The sequence below is a fragment of the Microcaecilia unicolor genome, chromosome 11 (assembly GCF_901765095.1).
Source record: "Microcaecilia unicolor chromosome 11, aMicUni1.1, whole genome shotgun sequence".
NCBI classification, from domain to species: Eukaryota; Metazoa; Chordata; class Amphibia; order Gymnophiona; family Siphonopidae; genus Microcaecilia; species Microcaecilia unicolor.
Window position 1 is genome coordinate 107,346,812 of NC_044041.1, and position 22,809 is coordinate 107,369,620.

At 47.0% G+C, this 22,809-nt stretch overlaps 1 protein-coding gene across 2 annotated transcripts in view; it reads right to left on the bottom strand.

The window, feature by feature from the left end:
• Window positions 1-22,809, bottom strand: part of LMNB2 (lamin B2) — a 250,862-nt gene that overhangs the window by 185,734 nt on the left and 42,319 nt on the right. The window lies entirely within an intron of this gene.

Consider the following 22,809-nt stretch of genomic DNA (forward strand, 5'->3'; position numbering starts at 1 on the left):
CTATTAAACATCCTAGAATACTTTGGGATCGGAGGAAGTGTACTTAGCTAGATCAAAGGCTTCCTAACCACAAGAACATACAAAGTGATATCAAATTCAAATACATCATCACCATGGAAACCAGAATGCGGAGTACCCCAAGATCAACCGCTATCACCGACCCTTTTCAACCTAATGGTGACATCTAGCCAATCACTATCCAACCATGGCCTTAATCCTTACACATACGCAGACGTATTTTTTATTTGTAGCATTTGTATCCCACATTTTCCCACCAATTTGCAGGCTCAATGTGGCTTACATTTGCCGTAATGGCGGTGCCATTTCCGAGTAACAGAATTACAAATGGTATTGTGTTAAGGTGCATACATACATGGTAACAAACAACATGGAACATAACATAAATGAAACAGATCATGGTGTATATTACACCATGTGCATACATACATGGTAAAGAAGAATAAATTATGGTATTGCATGAAGGTTCTGAGTAATAAATTGGATTGTAACATACATTAGGTCATCGACTATAGGGTCCTATTCAGCATAAAGTGGTATTGCTTGATCATTAATTTCAAAGAGTTTAATCAGTCATGTGATAAGAGTTCGGTTTTATATAGATCGTGTATAGTGTTGTTATTTAGTATTTAAGATGGATGCTTATGGTAGCCTTTCTTGAAAAGATCTGTTTTCAGTAGCCTTCGGAAGATGGGTTAGGTCTTGCGTTATTTTTATGGCCTTCGTAGTGCATTCCAGAGCTGCGTGCAGATGAATGAGAAACTGGTTGCGTAGGTGGATTTATATTTTAGCCCTTTGCAGTTAGGATAGTGGAGATTGAGGAATGTGTGTGATGACTTTTTTGCATTCCTAATAGGCCAAGTCTATAAGGTCTGACATGTAGGTCGGAGCTTCTACGTGAACGATTTTGTGGACCAGGTGCAAACTTTGAACGCAATACATTCTGTTAGTAGGAGCCAGTGTAGTTTTTTCTCTTAGGGGTTGGCGCTTTCGTATTTCGCTTTCCCAAATATGAGTCTGGCTGCTGTGTTTTGAGCGGTTTTGAAGCTTCTTATGATTGTTTCTTTGCATCCGGCATAATGGCATTGCAGTAGTCTAGATGACTGAGCACCATTGATTGTACTAGGCTGCGGAATACTGTCCCTTGGGAAAAAAGGCTTGATTCTTTAAGTTTCCACATTGAGTAGAACATTTTCTTTGCTGTATTTTTCGCATAATCTTCGAATGTGAGATTTCGGTCAATTGTGACTCCCAGTATTTTCAGGCTGTCTGAGACCGGAAGGGTGAAGTCTGGGGTGTTTATGGTATTGGGTTTGTACGTGTTGTGTTGTGAGGACAGGATGAGACATTGTGTTTTTTCTGCGTTTAGCTTTAGTTAGAATGCGTCCGCTCATGAGTTCATTATTTGGAGGCTGTGTGTGATTTCATTTGTGATTTCAGCTATGTCTTGTTTGAACGGGATGTATATCGTGACATCGTCTGCATAAATGTAAGGGTTGAGACCTTGGTTGGATAGCGATTTGGCTAAAGGTGTCATCATTAAGTTAAAAAGGGTTGGTAAGAGCGGTGATCCTTGTGGTACTCCACATTCAGGTTTCCATGGTGTTGACGTTTTTGAGTTAGAAATCACTTGATAAGTTCTTGCTGTTAAGAAGACTTTAAACCATCTTAATACGTTTCCTCCGATTTCGAAGTAGTCTAGATGTTCGAGAGCATCTGGTGGCTGACCATGTCGAACGCGCTGGACATATCGAATTGTAGGAGTAGCACATTGTTTCCAGTTGCAATTAGTTGTTTAAATTTGGTTATGAGAGTGGTTAGCACTGTTTCAGTGCTATGGTTGGATCGAAATCCTGACTGTGAATCATGTAGTATTGTGAATTTGTTTAGGTAATTGGTGAGTTGTTTGGTTACCATACTTTCCATTAGTTTTACTATCAGGGGGATGGATGCTACTGGTCGATAGTTGGTTGTGTCATTTAGTTTTTTCTTTAAGTCTTGGGTATGGGTGTAATATATTTCCTTTGTCCTTGGGAAAAGTCCATGTTGTAGCATGTAGTTCAGGTGTGACGTAAGGTCTGTTATGAAGCGTTTTGGGGGCTAACCTTATTAGGCTACTGGGGCAAATATACAGTTTGGAGTGGGGTTTTGGAGAATTTGTTGAGTGCTTGAGTTATGGTTTCTTCGGTTAGCAGGTCGAAGTTGTTCCAGGTTCGATCTGCTGGGTATTCACCGGGAGTAGGGTCCAGGCAATCAATAAATTTTTCGTGATCAGTGGTGTTGAGTGGTAATGTGGATCGAAGTTTTATAATTTTCTCATTGAAGTATTTGGCAAGTTAATCTGACGATGGGGTGTCTGTGCTGGCTGTAGTAACCGGTGTGATGTCAATTTATTCACGGGTTCGTAGAGTTTATGTGCGTCTTTGTAGTCTGGTCCTATTTTGGTTTTGTAGTATGCTCTTTTGGTTTGTCTTATTGTATATTTGTATTTTCTTTGCATTTGTTTCCAATCTTTAAGTGTAATTTCATTTTTCGCCATGATCTACATCCCGTTCAAACATCTAACAGAAATCACAAATGAAATCAAACACAGCCTCCAAATCATGAATTCATGGGCGGATGCATTTCAATTAAAACAATGCAGAAAAAACATGTCTCATCCTCTCATCACAATATAACATGAACAAACCCACCACTATAAACGCCCCAGACTACACCCTTCCTGTTTCAGATAGCCTGAAAATTCTCGGAGTTACAATCAACCGAAATCTCACACTAGACAGCCATGCGAAAAATACAACAAAGAAAATGTTCCATTCAATGTGGAAACTCAAGAGTAAAACCTTTCTTCCCAAGGGAAATATTCCACAGCCTGGTACAATCAATGGTGCTAAGCCACCTAGATTACTGCAATGCAATCTATGCCGGATGCAAAGAACAAATCATCAAGAAACTCCAAACTGCCCAAAATGCAGCAGCCAGACTCACGTTCGGAAAAACGAAATACAAAAGCGCCAAACCCCTAAGAGAAAAACTACACTGGCTCCCACTTAAAGAACGTACTGCGTTCAAAATCTGCACCCTGCGGCAGAAAGAAGGGACAAGATGGCGCCTAGAGAGGTCGTGCGATCCTGAGCTCCCGACTTCCAGCTGATTTATCTGAGGAAGAAGCACTCTCTCCCTGCAGTCTGTATGGGAAAGAGGAAGGGAAAGACCAGGGTTTTACCCTCCTCCGACCCTGGAAATCCGGCTCTTCAGCAGAGGACGCTGGAACAGTTTGGCATTCAGGCGCTGAAAGCACAGACGCCCACGCTGACGGGACCCGATGCTGGTCAGACGGACCGCAGCAAGGAGGCGGCATCGCTTAGTCCGCCTCAAACCACAGCTCCCCCACGACACGGAAGCAATTTGTTACTGACGAAGACGCAGCTAGAGTTATCTTCCGAAGTGGAGTTTACTCAGGCAGCTGGAGGAGGCTCTGCCACTACCTCGACCCCAGAAATGTTAACATCTGGGAATACAAGAGCTGATAGCTCTGTATTTTCCTTGGATCTGGAGGCTGTATCTCGGGCTGTTGGAGGACAAAGAAACCTGCTGTGATAACGCTGGAGACACTGTGGGATGCCATTCAGGGAATTAATTCCACCCTTACCCAGGTAACAGACTCAACAAAACAGAACTTGTAAGTCTAAAACAAGGACAAGATTCTCTGGGCCAGATGCACTAAACTTGACGAGCCATTAACGAGCAAATAGTAAACCGTGGCATGCACAAAAGGCTTGTCCGAGCCATTTTCCGATCACGCCATTTTCCGATTACGGTAGCAGCTAAGGAAAACGGAATGCAGATGAGCAAATTAGTACCCCTATGTGTATAAATCGTATTGTAATGAGATGCACTACCATTTTCCGATTCCCTTACCGTGGAAACCCTAACGGGAGGTCTGCACCTCTCGGGGCTGCTGTGAGGGAATCGGAAGGGAAATAAAAAGTGCTTGTCAGGGACGTCCTTCTAAAGTGTCTAACATAGACATCCTTCACTCACAAAAACAAAAAAGGACGTCCCTGACGAGCACTTGGACGTTTGCTGCTTAAGTGAAGGGCTACTACTCTGCCTTCTCTCTCCAAAACACTCACAGGAAGCAGCGATCAGATGGGGCTATGAGGATGCTCTCCCTTCCTGCACTGCTTATTTGTCTTGTCCCCTGGAAATCTGGGTAGTTTGGAGGGTTTGTGTGCCTCGGATTCTGCTGTCCCCACACAGGGTGGTGCTGCGAGGGAATTAAAAGGAAAAAAAAAAACATCCAAGTGCTCGTCAGGGATGTCTAACACGAGTTGGATGCTTTTGTGATGGGCGTCCTTCTTGGACGTGTTTTTCTTATACGCAGTTAGGAAGGAATTCTCTGAAGAAAAAAAAAAAAAAGGACGTCCATGATTTTCTTACCTGCCTAAACTGACCACAAGCACAGTTCTCTCAACAGTCCCCTCCAAGGTTGTTTTAGCTTGCGCCCCCCCCCCCCCCCCCCCCCCCAAGATCGGAACGTGCGAGGATGTCCAAATCAAAACTTTTTGGACGTCCCTGCCTCCAGGTCTCTCTCAGCCAATCCCAGCACGTTTAGCTGATACTAGTAACAGCTAAACGCGCTGGGATTGGCTGAGAGAGACCTGGATGGAGGGACGTCCAAAAAGTATCAGGACTTCTCTGAAGGAGGAAAAAAAAAAAAAAGGACGTCCCTGTTTTTCTTACCTGCCTGAACTGACCACAGTTCTTTCAACAATCCCCTCCAAGGTTGTTTTCAGCTTGCGCCCCCCCCCCCCCCCCCCACACACACACAGAATTGGGACGTGCAAGGACGTCCAAATCAAAACTTTTTGGACGTCCCTCCCTCCAGGTCTCTCTCAGCCAATCCCAGCGCATTTAGCTATTAGTATCAGCTAAACGTGCTGGGATTGGCTGAGAGAGACCTGAGGCAGGGACGTCCAAAAAGTTTTGATTTGGACATCCTCAATGAAGTTATATAGTAATACTTTTAAAATTAATAGAAGGAAGTATTTTTTCACTCAACGAATAGTTAAGCTCTGGAACTCCTTGCTGGAGGATGTGGTAACAGGAGTTGGCATATCTGGGTTTAAAAAAAAAAAAAAAAAGGTCTGGAGAAGTTCCTTGCCATGTAGCTGTGACCTGGATTGGCCACTGGTGAAAGCAGGATATTGTTTTTATAACATTTATGCCCCACATTATCCCAAACAAGATTGGGTTCAATGTAGCGTACATCAAGTGTACCAATATAAGGATTAAACAAAGTAAAAGACAATAAGAGGTATAACATCATAGCAGCAGAATGACTCATCTATATAAATAATTCTCACCCATGGAAGCACTGCCCAGCACCACTCACTGTCACACTCATGCACCACTCGCTGCCACTCTAGCTGGCAAGGGCTCTTATTGGCTCGCTAGAGTCACAGTTTTTTTCTCTGTCTCCACCTGCTGGAAGGCGTTCACAACCCATCAGTCACATTCTGGGCCAGTCCGGAGGGATGCTAAGGAAAGCACCCTTCTTCACACTTTTTACATTGAATGATATAAGTACATAAGTACATAAGTAATGCCATACTAAAGACCAAAGGTCCATCGAGCCTAGCATCCTGTCCACGACAGCGGCCAATCCAGGTCAAGGGCACCTGGCAAGCTACCCAAACATACAAACATTTTATACAAGTTATTCCCGAAATTGTGGATTTTTCCCAAGTCCATTTAGTAGCGGTCTATGGACTTGTCCTTTAGGAAACCGTCCAACCCCCTTTTAAACTCTGCCAAACTAACCGCCTTCACCACGTTCTCCGGCAACGAATTCCAGAGTTTAATTATGTGTTGGGTGAAGAAAACTTTTCTCCTATTTGTTTTAAATTTACTACACTGTAGTTTCATCGCATGCCCCGTAGTCCTAGTATTTTTGGAAAGCATGAACAGACGCTTCACATCCACCTGTTCCACTCCACTCATTATTTTATATACCTCTATCATGTCTCCCCTCAGCCGTCTCTTCGCCAAGCTGAAAGGCCCTAGCCTCCTTAATCTTTCTTCATAGGGAAGTCGTCCCATCCCCGCTATCATTTTTGTCGCCCTTCACTGCACCTTTTACAGTTCTACTATATCTTTCTTGAGATGTGGCGACCAGAATTGAACACAATACTCAAGGTGCAGTCGTACCATGGAGCGATACAACGGCATTATAACATCCTCACATCTGTTCGCCTTTCCTAATAATACCCAATATTCTATTTGCTTTCTTAGCCGCAGCAACACACTGAGCAGGTTTCAGTGTCGACGACACCCAGATCCCTTTCTTGGTCCGTAACTCCTAACGTGGAACCTTGCATGACTTAGCTATAATTCGGGTTCTTTTTTCCCACATGTATCACCTTCCACGTCATCTGCCATTTAGCCGCCCAGTCTCATAAGGTCCTTCTGTAATTTTTCACAATCCTCTCGCGAGTTAACAACTTTGAATAACTTTGTGTCATCAGCAAATTTAATTACCTCGCTGGTTACTCCCATCTCTAAATCATCTCTATATACATAAAACGCACCTCCAATGTTCTAATGAAGCCTCAGCCGGAAACTTGAAGTGGCATAGATATCCGGTTTAGTGTCTGCCCCGCCCTCGCGTCACAACGTGATGACGTCGAGGGAGGAGCACTGACACTAAACGAATGGCATCGCCTCGCCAACCCATTGCTCAGCGGCCTGCAGCGGTGAAGGCGGCTCTGCACCAGCGAGGGGAAACGGTCTGCGTCCTCCTGTCCTGCTCCACTGTCTCCTGCAGCCGTTACCATGGAGGACTGTCAGGCATGGAGGACTGTCAGGCAGGCGAGAAGCTCTACCGGGCCGAGTACGCCAAGAGCAGCCGAGGTTCCTGCAAGAAATGCGGGCACAGCATCGCCAAGGACTCGCTGCGACTGCCCATCATGGTGCAGATAGGCACGCGCGCTGCAGCACATGGGGGCGGGCAGCAGGGCTCGCATACCGGCGATCGCACCGATCGCTCAAAACCTTACTAGCACCCATTTCATTGCTTTCTGAAACGGGCCTTTTTTACTAGTTTATAAATATATTAAAAAGCAGCAGTCCTAGCACTGACCCCTGCGGAACCCACTAACTACCCTTCTCCATTGTGAATACTGCCCCATTTAACCCCACTCTCTGTTTCCTATCCTTCAACCAGTTTTTAATCCACAATAGGACATTTCCTCCTATCCCATGACCCTTCAATTTCCTCTGTAGCCTTTCATGAGGTACCTTGTCAAACGCCTTTTAAAAATGCAGATACACAATACCAACCGGCTCCCCTTTGTCCACATGTTTGTTTACTCCTTTAAAGAATTGAAGTAAATTGGTCAGGTTTCCCCACACTAAAGCCGTGCTTACTTGGTCTCAGTAATCCGTGTCCTTGGATGTGCTCTGTAATTTTGTTTTTAATAATAGCCTCTACCATTTTCCCCGGCACCGACGTCAGACTCACAGGTCTATAATTTCCCGGATCTCCCCTGGAATCTTTTTTAAAAATCGGCGTTACCACATTGGAAGATGAGCATGTGAACGATTCCTTTTCTGTTGAATATTTTTCCTTTGTGAATGACTATGGATCCTGTGAAATATGCTGGCACAGTATGCAGCTGGATATATTGCAAGAATGTGTGCCACTTTTTGAATTTCTATTGGGAGTTTGCTTTTCACTAGTTTGTGTTTTAAGTTGGGTGGCTGTCGGAAGGCCAGCACTGGTGGGGATGGGAATTCTCTTTCAGCAGTTCATCTTGAGTAGTGGCTGTAGTTTTTTTACGATTCTTCTCAAATGTTCTAGCTTTGGGTTGTATGTCACTACAAGAGGGGATTTTCTCTGTGGCTTTCTTTTTCCTGTACTGCAATAGGTTTTCTATGGGTATTTTAAGGAAGGAAGCAACATTCTTGGAGATTGTCAGGATTTTGAGGTGTTTATCTCTGTCTCCTGGGTCAGAGCAGATACTGTGGTATCTTGTGGCATGGATGTGTATAATGGATTTTTTTTTTTAATGTGAAGGGAGGAAGCTGGTGTTGTGGAGGTAACTGCATCTGTCAGTAGGTTTTCTGTATATAGGTGTTTGTACATAGCCACTGCTGATGGAAATTATGTCCAAAAAATTGATTTTTTTCTGGAAGTAGTCAATTTTGAATTTGACTGTAGGATGATATGTATTGAAAGAACTGTAAAATTGTTTTAGAGTTTCTTCCCCCTCAGTCCAAATCATAAGAATGTCATCAATATACTGGTAGTATTTTAGGAGTTTAGTCTGATATACATTCAAAAATGTCTCTTCCACTTCTGCCATAAAGAGGTTAGCATATTGGGGTGCTGTCCTGGTGCCCATGATTTGCAGACAGATATCACTGTTAAAGTAGAAATAGTTGTGAGTTAGAATAAATGTGATTAATTTTGAAATAGTTTCCGGTGAATATTGGTGGTCTAAATTGGATGTTTTTTGGAGTTTCTCACATGCAGCTATGCCATCTCCTTTCATTTGAAAGCAGAAGCCCAAGATTCCATCAAATCTAAGCCAGATTTAATTCTAGGCAGGACTTCATTTAAATTCTCCATACATGGTAAGTAAAACATTATGTTAAACTGAATGGGAGAAAGTAAGGAACCCTGGGGCACCCCATATACAGAAAGCCAGGGCAAAGATGAATTACCAGATAACTTGATATTGCCTAGACTTTAAGAAACCAGCGAACCATTGCAAGACTTCACCGCAAATGCCAAACTGATCCATCAGGCCCAATAAAATATCATGATCCACTGTGTCAAAAGCACCAGACACATCAAATTATAGAATCAAGATTTCTTGCCCCAATTTAGGTCCGTTCTGAAGTCGGTAATCAGGGTGGTAAGGACCGTCTCTGTACTATATAAGGATCTAAACCCTGACTGAGAATTATGTAAGATAGTATGAGACTGCGGATAGTCCATGAGCTGATCTGACACCAGGCCTTCTATAACCTTAACTAACGGTGGTATGGAGTCCACCGGCCTATAATTAGATACTTCGTTCATGCTAGCCTTGAGGTTCTTAGGAATAAGCATGAGAATTATTTTTCCTTTGTCTAATAGGGAATAAGACCCGAGACACCATGAAAAAAAGGTTAGAGAAAAGACAACTAATGAAAAGGTCAGGTACCGACTTTATTAGATAAGTAGGACACGCAACAAGAAGACAATGTGAAAAAGAGTACTTAGAGAGATACAATTTGATAGAACCAATAGTTGTCGGAGAAAAGGATGGCCAAACCCTATCTGAAGGCGAGCCTAGGGAAAAACCAAGAGCAGAATTAAGACGATCGGCGAAGGAAATATTAGTACCACTTAGCTTCTAATTTTAATAATTTTCTGCTCAAAATAGCTCGCAAGCTGGTCTGCAGGTAGGATAGGTACATTGACTGCAGCTAATGAATAGGTGTAGAGCATGGAATTAAACTAAGAAGTATAACTTCCTAATGTTTAGTTTGGGGCCACCTATATATTTTGTATAATAAGCAGTTTTGGCTTTACTAATTACATGCTTGTACTCCTTGCACAGACTCCTCCACATGGTCCAGTTGTCCTTAGATTTAGTCCAGATCCTTTCTTGATGCCTACACTTTTGCTTCGTCTCCAGAATTTCATCTGTAAACTAAGGGGGTAGGTTTTCTAGAAGACCTCGTTTTGTTTTTTTCAGGTGCAATTGTACCCAAAGTTGCCCTAACGTCATTCCAAAACTGAAAGAAATTAGGTGAGACGGAAGATGACAATAGCTGATCTAACAGTACATTAGACCAAAATTCACAAGCATTAACTCTACCCCTGGTTGTGCAGAGGGTTCTTTTATTTGCCAAAACATTAACCGTTATGCATACCTTTCAATTAAGTGTCAGAGTTAACTTGTAAGGGTCAGACCAGGGAGCAGGAAACCACATTGGATATGTGATGAAAAAATAGTAGTGTCAGTATATCTATATGCTAGAAGATCTAACTGATGACCTTTATGAGAAGGACCACCAGTTGAAAAGGGAGAATTGCCAAGGTAATTCTGTAAAACTTCTGGTGTGAGAGTTATGTAATAGTTATGTAATGAGTCCAAATGAAGATTAATATCACCAACTATCTGAAAGAACATAAGCATTAGCAATGAATTCCATAATGTCAGACACTGAATCGGTCTGCCCCAGTATGGCTTTTCTTATGTTCCTATGTACTATGGAGGGCTTGCAGTCCATCTGCATATCCTCCCAGCCTTTTCCAGGGTGACTCCCAGGTCCATCCTGAACCACCCAGGGTCTCTGCTCCAGGTACCTAGCACTTCCACGCGCCATTAGGTGCGCAAAATATTCTCTCTGCAGGTTTTATTTTCTTTCTGCTATTCCCAATGACTCCAGTACAATTTCTTTTCTTGACACTGTCCCTTCCCAATCTCTTTCTCCACTGAAACCACTGTATATCTCAGGACTACATTGCCCACCTTCTGCTTGCATCACCTCCCCATCCCTTTTGTCTTCTCCCTTCTTCTTAGCTCTCGTGTCAACATTTTTTTCCTTTCATGCAACCATTTTGATTCTGTCCTAGTGCATCTCATCTTTGTCACTGTCATCCCTCTCCTACTCTAATCTGTACTCTCTTGTTCCTTCTCCTGCTCTTTGCTGGGGATATCAATCCCAATCTTGGTCCTCCAATTAAGTTCACCCCCTACTCATTCAGGTCACACCACAAGGTCTCCAATCTAATTTCTGTTTCTCTCCTCTCCCCTTCTTCTCTGCCTTTCTTATGTGCCCTCTCTGTTTCCAACAAGCTTTCCTACATCCACAACCTCTATCTTTCGTACTCTACATCTGCTTGCACTAACCAAGACTTGATTTTGCCCTGATGACTCTGCTACAGCTGCTGTCCTATGTCATGCAGGTTACTTTTTCTCCATACACCTTGCCATGTTGGCCGTGGAGGTGGTGTTGGGCTATTACTCTTGTAGATTTCAACCTCTTTTTCCACCTCAGTCTCACTGCTTTCTTCCTTTGAAGTCCACTCCATCCATCTATTCACTCCTCTACCTCTCCAAGTAGCAGTCATTTATCGACCCCCTCATAAATCTCTTTCTACTTTTCTCACCAACTCCTGGCTTTCCTTCTCTCTCAAACCTCGTCTCCTTCCCTCATTCTTGGGGATTTTAACATTCATGCTAATGATCCCTCTGACTCTTATGCCTCTCAGCTTCTTGCATTAACATCCTCCTTCAATCTTCAGCTGTGCTCCACTACTCCTAACTCAGCAGAATGGCCAGTCTTTATCTTGTCTTCTTTTCCAACTACTCACTTTCCAGTTTCTGCACTTCAGTTCTTCCCCTCTCTGACCACCATCTGCTAACATTCACACTTAAATGCTCTCCCCACCAGTCCCATCCAATCTCCATCTATACATTTAGGAATCTTCAGGCTATTGACTCTTCACTCTCTCCATCAGTATTCCATCCCCCTTCTCAACCGCTATGTTATCCAAGTCTGTCAATGAGGATGTCTCTTCCTATAAAGCGAATGCTACATACCTGTAGAAGGTATTCTCCGAGGACAGCAGGCTGATTGTTCTCACTGATGGGTGACGTCCTCGGCAGCCCCTCCAATCGGAATCTTCCTAGCAAAGTCCTTTGCTAGCTCTCGCGCGCCCGCGCGCACCGCGCATGCGCGGCCGTCTTCCCGCCCGAAACCGGCTCGAGCCGGCCAGTCCAGTATGTAGCAAGACAATACAGTTCAAGGGAAGACACAACTCCAAAGGGGAGGCGGGCGGGTTTGTGAGAACAATCAGCCTGCTGTCCTCGGAGAATACCTTCTACAGGTATGTAGCATTCGCTTTCTCCGAGGACAAGCAGGCTGCTTGTTCTCACTGATGGGGTATCCCTAGCCCCCAGGCTCACTCAAACAACAACCATGGTCAATTGGGCCTCGCAACGGCGAGGACATAACTGAGATTGACCTAAAAATTTACCAACTAACTGAGAGTGCAGCCTGGAACAGAACAAACAGGGCCTCGAGGGGTGGAGTTGGATCCTAAAGCCCAAACAGGTTCTGAAGAACTGACTGCCCGAACCGACTGTCGCGTCGGGTATCCTGCTGCAGGCAGTAATGAGATGTGAATGTGTGGACAGATGACCACGTCGCAGCTTTGCAAATTTCTTCAATGGAGGCTGACTTCAAGTGGGCTACCGACGCAGCCATGGCTCTAACATTATGAGCCGTGACATGACCCTCAAGAGCCAGCCCCGCCTGGGCGTAAGTGAAGGAAATGCAATCTGCTAGCCAATTGGATATGGTGCGTTTCCCTACAGCCACTCCCCTCCTATTGGGATCAAAAGAAACAACAATTGGGCGGACTGGCCTGTGGGGCTGTGTCCGCTCCAGATAGAAGGCCAATGCTCTCTTGCAGTCCAATGTGTGCAGCTGACGGTTCAGCAGGGCAGGAATGAGGACGGGGAAAGAATGTTGGCAAGACAATTGACTGCGTTCAGATGGAACTCCGACACGACCTTTGGCAAGAACTTAGGGTGAGTGCGGAGGACTACTCTGTTATGATGAAATTTGGTGTAAGGGCCTGGGCTACCAGGGCCTGAAGCTCACTGACTCTACGAGCTTGAAGTAACTGCCACCAAGAAAATGACCTTCCAGGTCAAGTACCTCAGATGGCAGGAATTCAGTGGCTCAAAAGGAGGTTTCATCAGCTGGGTGAGAACGACATTGAGATCCCATGACACTGTAGGGGCTTGACAGGGGGCTTTGACAAAAGCAAACCTCTCATGAAGCGAACAACTAAAGGCTGTCCCGAGATCGGCTTACCTTCCACATGGTAATGGTATGCACTGATTGCGCTAAGGTGAACTCTTACAGAGTTGGTCTTGAGACCAGACTCAGACAAGTGCAGAAGGTATTCAAGCAGGGTCTGTGTAGGACAAGAGCGAGGAGCTAGGGCCTTGCTGTCACACCAGACGGCAAACCTCCCTCCACAGAAAGAAGTACTCCTCTTGGTGGAATCTTTCCTGGAAGCAAGCAAGACGCGGGAGACACCCTCTGACAGACCCAAAAAGGCAAAGTCTACGCTCTCAACATCCAGGCCGTGAGAGCCAGGGACCGGAGGCTGGGATGCAGAAGAGCCCCCTTCGTTCTGCGTGATGAGGGTCGGAAAACACTCCAATCTCCACGGTTCTTCGGAGGATAACTCCAGAAGAAGAGGGAACCAGATCTGACGCGGCCAAAAAGGAGCAATCAGAATCATGGTGCCTCGGTCTTGTTTGAGTTTCAACAAAGTCTTCCCACCAGAGGAATGGGAGGATAAGCATACAGCAGGCCTTCCCCCCAATCCAGGAGGAAGGCATCCGATGCCAGTCTGCCGGGGGCCTGAAGCCTGGAACAGACTGAGGGACTTTGTGGTTCACTTGAGATGCGTAGAGATCCACCAAAGGGGTGCCCCACGCTTGGAAGATCTGGCGCACCACTCTGGAGTTGAGCGACCACTCGTGAGGTTGCATAATCCTGCTCAATCTGTCGGCCAGACTGTTTGTTTACGCCTGCCAGATATGTGGCTTGGAGCACCATGCCGAGACGGCGAGCCCAGAGCCACATGCGACGGCTTCCTGACACAGGGGGCGAGATCCGGTGCCCCCCTGCTTGTTGACATAGTACATGGCAACCTGGTTGTCTGTCTGAATTTGGATAATTTGATGGGACAGCCGATCTCTGAAAGCCTTCAGAGCGTTCCAGATCGCTCGCAACTCCAGGAGATTGATCTGTAGACCGCGTTCCTGGAGGGACCAGCTTCCTTGGGTGTGAAGCCCATCGACATGAGCTCCCCATCCCAGGAGAGACGCATCCGTTGTCAGCACTTTTTGTGGCTGAGGAATTGGAAAGGGACGTCCCAGAGTCAAATTGGACCAGATTGTCCACCAATACAGGGATTCGAGAGAAACTCGTGGACAGGTGGATCACGTCTTCTATACCCCCAGCAGCCTGAACCACTGGGAGGCTAGGGTCCATTGAGCAGATCTCATGTGAAGACGGGCCATGGGAGTCACATGGACTGTGGAGGCCATGTGGCCCAGCAATCTCAACATCTGCCGAGCTGTGATCTGCTGGGACGCTCGCACCCGCGAGACGAGGGACAACAAGTTGTTGGCCCTCGTCTCTGGGAGATAGGCGCGAGCCGCCCGAGAATCCAGCAGAGCTCCTATGAATTCGAGTTTTTGTACTGGGAGAAGATGGGACTTTGGGTAATTATCACAAACCCAGTAGCTCCAGGAGGCGAATAGTCATCTGCATGGACTGCAGGGCTCCTGCCTCGGATGTGTTCTTCACCAGCCAATCGTCGAGATATGGCGAACACATGCACCCCCAGCCTGCGAAGTGCCGCTGCTACTACAGCTAGGCACTTTGTGAACACCCTGGGCGCAGAGGCGAGCCCAAAGGGTAGCACACAGTACTGGAAGTGGCGTGTGCCCAACTGAAATCGCAGATACTGGTCTGTGAGCTGGCAGTATCGGGATGTGTGTGTAGCATCCTTAAGTCCAGAGAGCATAGCCAATCGTTTTGCTGAATCATGGGGAGAAGGGTGCCCAGGAAAGCATCCGAACTTTTCTTTTACGAGATATTTGTTCAGGGCCCTTAGGTCTAGGATGGGACGCATCCCCCCTGTTTTCTTTTTCCACAAGGAAGTACCTGGAATAGAATCCCAGCCCTTCTTGCCGGATGGCACGGGCTCGACCGCACTGGCGCTGCGAAGGGCGGAGAGTTCCTCTGCAAGTACCTGCTTGTGCTGGAAGCTGTAAGGACTGAGCTCCCCGGTGGACAATTTGGAGGTTTGGAGGCCAACTTGAGGGTGTATCCTTGCCGGACTATTTGCAGAACCCACTGATCGGAGTTATGAGAGGCCACCTTTGGTGAAAAGCTTTCAACCTCCCTCCGACTGGCAGGTCGCCCGACACTGACACTTGGATGTCGGCTATGCTCTGCTGGAGCCAGTCAAAAGCTCGCCCCTTGCTTTTGCTGGGGAGCCGCGGGGCCTTGCTGAGGCGCACGCTGCTGACGAGAGCGAGCGCGCTGGGGCTTAGCCTAGGCCGCAGGCTGTCGGGAAGGAGGGATTGTACCTACGCTTACCAGAAGTATAGGGAACAGTCTTCCTTCCCCCGAAAAATCGTCTACCTGTAGAGGTAGAAGCTGAAGGCTGCCGGCGGGAGAACTTGTCGAATGCGGTGTCCCGCTGGTGGAGAGACTCTACCACCTGCTCGACTTTTTCTCCAAAATGTTGTCCGCACGGCAAGGCGAGTCCGCAATCGCTGCTGGAGTCTATTCTCCAGGTCGGCGGCACGCAGCCATGAGAACCTGCGCATCACCACACCTTGAGCAGCGGCCTGGACGCAACATCAAAAGTGTCATAAACTCCTCTGGCCAGGAATGTTCTGCACGCCTTCAGCTGCCTGACCCTCCTGAAAAGGCTTGGCTTGCTCAGGGGGAAGAGCATCAACCAAGCCCGCCAACTGTCGCACATTATTCCGCATGTGTATGCTCGTGTAGAGCTGGTAAGACTGAATTTTGGCCACGAGCATAGAGGAATGGTAGGCCTTCCTCCCAAAGGAGTCTAAGGTTCTAGAGTCTTTGCCCGGGGGCGCCGAAGCATGCTCCCTAGAACCTCTTAGCCTTCTTTAGGGCCAGATCCACAACTCCAGAGTCGTGAGGCAACTGGGTGCGCATCAGCTCTGGGTCCCCCTGGATCCGGTACTGGGACTCGATCTTCTTGGGGATGTGGGGATTAGTTAAAGGCTTGGTCCAGTTCGCCAGCAATGTCTTTTTGAGGACATGGTGCAGGGGAACAGTGGACGCTTCCTTAGGTGGAGAAGGATAGTCCAGGAGCTCAAACATTTCAGCCCTGGGCTCGTCCTCCACAACCACCGGGAAGGGGATGGCCGTAGACATCTCCCGGACAAAGGAAGCAAAAGACAGACTCTCGGGAGGAGGAAAGCTGTCTTCAGGAGAGGGAGTGGGATCAGAAGGTAGACCCTCAGACTCCTCGTCAGAGAAATATATGGGGTCTTCTTCTTCCTCCCACGATGGCCTCACCCCTCGGTGTCAGACACAAGTTCACGGACCTGCGTCTGCAACCGTGCCCGGCTCGACTCCGTGGAGCCACGTCCACGATGGGGGCGTCGAGAGGTAGACTCCCTCGCCCGCATCGGCGAAGCTCCCTCCGCCGACGTAGTCGGGGAGCCCTCCTGGGAGGTGGCCGCAGTCGGCACCGCACGCGGTACCGACGTCGGGGACCTCACCCCGGGCGATGGGCCAGCCGGCGCCACGCTCGACGGTACCGGAGGCGCAAGCACCGCGGTACCGGAGGGGTAGGGCGCACAGCTCTCCCAGAATCTCTGGGAGAACGGCCCGGAGGCTCTTGTTCAGAGCGGCTGCAGAGAAAGGCATGGAAGTCGATGCAGGCGTCGACGTCAGAACCTGTTCCGGGCGTGGAGGCTGTTCCGGGCTGTCCAGAGTGGAGCGCATCGACACCTCTTGAACAGAGGGTGAGCGGTCCTCTCGGTGCCGATGCCTGCTGGGTGCCGACTCCCTCGGCGACCCAGAGCTCTCGGTGCCGACGCGGGGAGGGGACCGGTGTCGATGCTTCTTCGACTTCTTCCGAAGCATGTCACCGGAGCTCCCCGGCACCGACGAGGAGGACGTAGAATCCAGCCGTCGCTTCCTCGGGGCCGAGGCCGAAGGAGGTCGGTCTCGGGGGGGCTGTACCGCAGGAGCCCTCAGGGTAGGAGGAGACCCACCCGAGGGCTCACCGCCACCAGCAGGGGAATGGACAGCCCTCACCTGCACTCCACTCGATGCACCACCGTCCGACGACATCAGGAGACGAGGTCCCGGTACCACCGACGTCGATGCAGCTATCCGATGTCTCGGCGCCAATGCAGAGGGCCGATGCCTCGATGCACTCGATGCACTGGCAGCCAAGGAAGAAGGTCTGGACGCTGATGACGTCGATGTACACGATGACCCCGGTGCCGATGCCGACGAAGACCCCGAGAACAAAACGTTCCACTGGGCCAATCTCGCTACTTGAGTCCGCCTTTGTAAGAGGGAACACAGACTACAGTTCTGGGGACGGTGCTCGGCCCCCAGACACTGAAGACACGAAGAGTGCCTATCAGTGAGCGAGATTACCCGGGCGCACTGGGTGCACTTCTTGAAGCCGCTGGAAGGCTTCGATGTCATGGGCGGAAAAATCACGCCGGCGAAGTCAAAATCCGAAATGACGAATTTGGAGCACCAAAACTTTAAGGGAGAAAAATCTCGACCGAGGCCGAAAAGAGGCCTACCCCGACAACGAAAGAAAACTTACCGGGGCAAAAACTGGAAATACGGGAAGGGGCAAACGAAACCCAAGGGGGTTTCCGGAGCACTTTCCGAACGAAAGAAACTTTTCCGAAGAAAAAACACGTCGATTTAGATAACGGACGCGCGAGGTCGACTCTCCGGGGCTCGACACGACAAAAACACAGCCGTACCGAGTGCGGACGAAAGAAGACTGGCCGGCTCGAGCCGGTTTCGGGCGGGAAGACGGCTGCGCATGCGCGGTGCGCGCGGGCGCGCGAGAGCTAGCAAAGGACTTTGCTAGGAAGATTCCGATTGGAGGGGCTGCCGAGGACGTCACCCATCAGTGAGAACAATCAGCCTGCTTGTCCTCGGAGAATACTATTCTCTCCTCTGGATACCCTCAATCCTCCCATTCTCCATTCTGTAAGGCGTACCATACCCCAGCCGTAGCTGACCTCTAGAATCTGCTACCTACGTTTCTGTGCCTGATCTGAAATCCCATGCCCATGCTGAATTCATACATTTCAAATTCTTGCTCACCTCCTTCCAGTCTGCTCTTTCACTTGTCAAACAAGACTATTACATCCACTTGACAAACTCTCTTAGCTCAAACCCTCAACATCTCTTTGCCACACTGAACTCTCTCCTCAAAGTGACTTCACCTCCAACCCCTCCTTCACTTTCTCCCCAGACTATGGCCAAGTACTTTCATGATAAGGTTCACAAGATTAACCTTGAGTTCTCCACCAAGTCACCTCCCACCTCTCCTTCCCCCAGTCCATTCTATCAACCCTCCTTCAACCCCTACTTCCTTTTCTGAAATCACTGAAGAGGAAACAGCACATTTTCTTTCCTCCTCCAAACTGACTACCTGTTCCCACCCATCTATTTAGCACCATTTGTCCTACTGTCATCTCTTCTATCTGTCATATCCTCAATCTTTCTCTTTCCACTGCAACTGTTCCTGATGCCTTCAAATATGCCATTACGTACCTCCTCAACAATCCTTCACTGGACCCTACCTGTCCTTCTGTCGCTCCATCTCCCTCCTCCCTTTCCTATCCAAGATATTAAGAGTGGACTAACACGGCTACCACACTCCTCTACTATCCAAGATATGAAATGTGCTGTTCACCACCATTGTATTAACTTTCTTTCCTCTCAAGCTATTCTTGACGCATTTCAATCTGGCTTTCGCCTCTACATTCAACTGAAACAGCCCTTTCTAAAGTCTCCAATGACCTGATCCTGGCCAGATCCAAAGGTCTTTATTCTATCTTCATCTTTCTCGATCTGCTGCTTTTTATGTTGTCAATCACCACCTACTCCTTGATACACTGTCCTAACTTGGATTTCAGGGCTCTGCTTTTTCTCGGTTTTCTTCTTATCTCTCCCATCACACTTTTAGTGTATACTCAGGCGGATCCTCCTCCACTTCTATCCCACTATCAGTTGGTGTACCTCAGGGCTCTGTCTTGGCATCTCTTCTCCATCTGTTCTTCCTCGTTTGGTACTCTTAACCTCCTCCCATGGTTTTCAGTATCATTTATGCTGATGATGTCCTGATCTACCTCTCCACACTAGAAAGTTCAGCAGAAATCCAGGCCCAAGTATCAGCCTGCCTGTCTGACATTGTTACTTGAATGTCTCACAGCCATCTGAAACTAACATGGCCAAGACTGAGCTTCCTATCTTCCCCCCTAAAACCCACCTCTGCTCTTCCCATATTCTCTATCTCTGTGAATAACACTCTCATCCTCCCTGTCTTACCAGCTTATAACCTTGGGGTCATCTTTGACTCCTCTCTCTCTTACTCTGCACATATCCAGCAGACTGCTAAATTCTGTCATTTCTTTATATCACCACCAAAATTCATCCCTTCCTTTCTGAACACACTACCAAAACCCTTATCACCTCTCACTTAGATTATTGCAACTTATTTCTCACAGGTCTCCCACTAAGCCACCTCTCTCCCCTTCAATCTATTCAAAACTCTGCTGCACGACTTATATTCTGCCAGTGTCGCTATGCGCATATTAACGCTCTCCTCAAGTTACTTCATTGGCTCCCTATCTGTTTCCACATACAATTCAAAGGCCTCTTATTGACTTACAAGTGCATTCACTCTGCAGCTCTTCAGTACCTCTCCACTCTTACCTCTCCCTACACTCCTCCCCGGGAACTCCACTCACTGGGTAAAGCTCTCTTATCTGTACCCTTCTCCTGCACTGCGAACTCCAGTCTCTGTTCCTTTTATCTTGCTGCACCATACGCCTGGAAGACTTCCTAAATCAGTACGTCAAGCTCCAGCTCTGGCCGTCTTCAAATCTAGGCTAAAAGCCCACCTTTTTGATGTTGCTTTTAACTTCTAATTCCTATTCACTTGTTCAGTACCCATGTCTGTTTTATAATTCTCACCTTACGTAATTCCCTAATTCCCTATTTGTCCTGTTTGTCTGTCTTGATTAGATTGTAAGCTCTGTCAAGCAGGGACTGACTCTTCTTACATGTTCCGTGTACAGCTCTGCGTACATCTAGTAGCACTATAGAAATGATAAGTAAAAGTAGTACAGCAGAAAAGGGGCATTTCCTCAGGAACTCATCATACAAAAAGATATACTCTATTTTGGTGATGTCTCGGAAAAAACATAAACCCTCTCCAGTTCCAAGCTTATTGTGAAGTACCTGTAATACAAAAACTATTAAAATTACCCATATAGAGCTAACCTACTTTACCATAACACCACTAACTTACAAGGCTTCCACCTAGGAACACAACATATGAGACCTAGATCATCAATATGCCTATTGGGAAACTGAACAAGCTGAAATATTACAGATGCTTAAGTGAAAACTTCATGCAGTACCTGGCCTTGGTCACAAACATTAGTAATAGACAAATAGACCCTTGCCAAGTGTGCACAACCTTACAATATGAATATGTACACAAAAATTAAATGTAAACCCCAAGAAACCACACTCTGCATGAAGTGCAACACCAGAGAAATAGAAACAGCACCCTGCATTCTGCAAAATATAAAGAAATCAGTATAAATTTCTTGTAAAACTGACATTTTCCTTCACTGAATTAAAAATAAAATTCTTCTGTTTTTGCTGTCTGGTGGTTTTGGGTTTTTTTTTCTGATCACATTTGTCCCAATCTCCTGTTTCTGCTTTCGTCTGTCTATTCTTACCTTTCTTTTCAAGGTCTCCATTCTGCCACTTCTCTCTCTTGCTCCTACATTCATCTGAATGTTTTCCTTTCAGCTTTCCTCTATTTATTATTCTATCTGCTCAGACAGCTTTCCATCTACTCTACCCCGGCTCTCTCATTCTCCAGTTTTTTGCTAACTACACCCTTTTTTCCAGTACCTTCTCTTTTTCTCTTTCCTGATCATTATCTTTTCTTTCTCTTGGGATTCACCGCAGTCATGGACTGCGCTTCCAGCGACTCAATATTTAAAGGCAAGAGCGCTTAGCAAGAGTGGGTAGGGAGAAATATGGGATAAAGGGAATAATTGATGGATAGGGTGGACACAGGGGAACACGGGATGGTTCAGGGAGTTGTTCTGTTCGGGGGAAGGAGTTCTATGGGATAGAAGGCATATGATTACAGCCATGATATAATAAACACTGTTAAAACGCTGTTAAAACACTTAATATATAGTTGTGAGGGAGGGGCGGGGGTTAATGCTTGGAAATATGTGATGATCCAACTACTGTTTGACTTGCACATGGAAGGCTTTGATCCAAAGTATCGTTGAATTGCATATTGGAATTGGCGAGTGTTTTATGAGATGTATCATCAATAAAAATTGTTGAAACTAAAGGCAGGAGCGCTTTGGTAATAAAGGAAGATAATTCTTCCCTACTAAAACACCTGCACCACCGTGGGGTCATCCGCCTCAAGCTGCAACTCAGCGTCCTCCAAATCTGCTAGACCAGCAGTAGCCAGCAAAGAGGAAGCCTGGCCCATGTCAGACGTACCAGGAGAAACCTACAATTCATACCCCGAACTGGATCTCCATTGTCTCCTCTTGGGACCCTGAGTCCCCTGGTCCAAAAAAGGTGGTTCTAGGGAAGCAGAGAGGTCAGGTAGAACTCCCATCCCAGCTGCAGATCTTCTGAATAAAAAATCTCAGTGGAGCAAAAAGTAAATTTGGGGGAGAAAGAATTATCCTCCCCCCCCCCCCCCACAAGACCCCCCTGCCCCGTGGGAGTGGTAAGATCCATAGATGCTAGTGGGAGCGCTGCCACGGACACCATGGGAAACACCGTGTGGTCAGATGTTGGGCCATGAAGCATGCCTCTCCACAGTAAACTCTCGTGTCCATCTCACTGCTGTCACCCTCTAGTGACTCCAGGCCCAAACACCCCGCAGAACAAAGGCCTAATACTGTTCTCTGCTTCCCATAGTGGGAGCAGCACTTCACAAGTTCAGCCACCATAAGAAAAGAAAAAAGGCACTCACCCATAGGAAGAGCAGAGAGCCAGCAGTCCAGGAAGACAATGCTGCACAGAGAGATACTTCCCTCACTGCCCATTAGCACTCAAAGTGCCAGAGCCCACCAAAAGCTGAGGCACTGCTGCTGCCTAAGCACACAATGTGCTCCGTTCCCTTTTTTTTTCTATTTATGGAAGCAATGCAGACAATATGTGAGGAAGGCAGGAGTAGGAGGCAAAAATTAAAGGTCACGGGGTGGAGTAGGGACCTGGGGTGACCAGGTGTGCCCCCAAAAGCTGGCACCGATCTGCCAGTCACCCCCAGCTCTGCTCTTACTTGATATTTTGTTTATGGCATTGTAAACCTTGCCTGTCATTTCAGTTATTGTAAGCCACATCCCTTAGCGTCAGCAGCAGATGAATCCAGAAATCTGTGGGTTGTGTCTGTCTACCAGCAAGTGGAGATAGTGCCTAATAGGACGTTTGCTCCCTGGCCAGTCAGTATTCTCTACCTCCAGCAGGCGGAAGGATGTGTGGGGCAGAGAAGATTCCAGGAGCCTGTGGAACACGTCCTTTTGCCTGCTAGAGATAGAGAATACTGACTGACCAGGGAGCATTATGTCCATTTAGGCACTATCTCCACTTGCTGGTAGACAGACACAATTCACAGGTTTCTGGATTCATCTGCTACTGATGCTAAGTAATGTGACTGAAATGACAGGCAAGGTGTACAATACCATAAACAAAATATCAGGTAAGAGAAAAGTAGCACAAATAAGATACAAATATGAACTAAGTAATAAACCATTAATAGACAGTTACAATATAAGGAGGGGGGAAGGGAAATGGGACTTGATATACCGCCTTTCTGAGGTTTTTGCAATTACATTCAAAGTGGTTTATATATATTCAGGTACTTATTTTGTACCAGGGGCAATG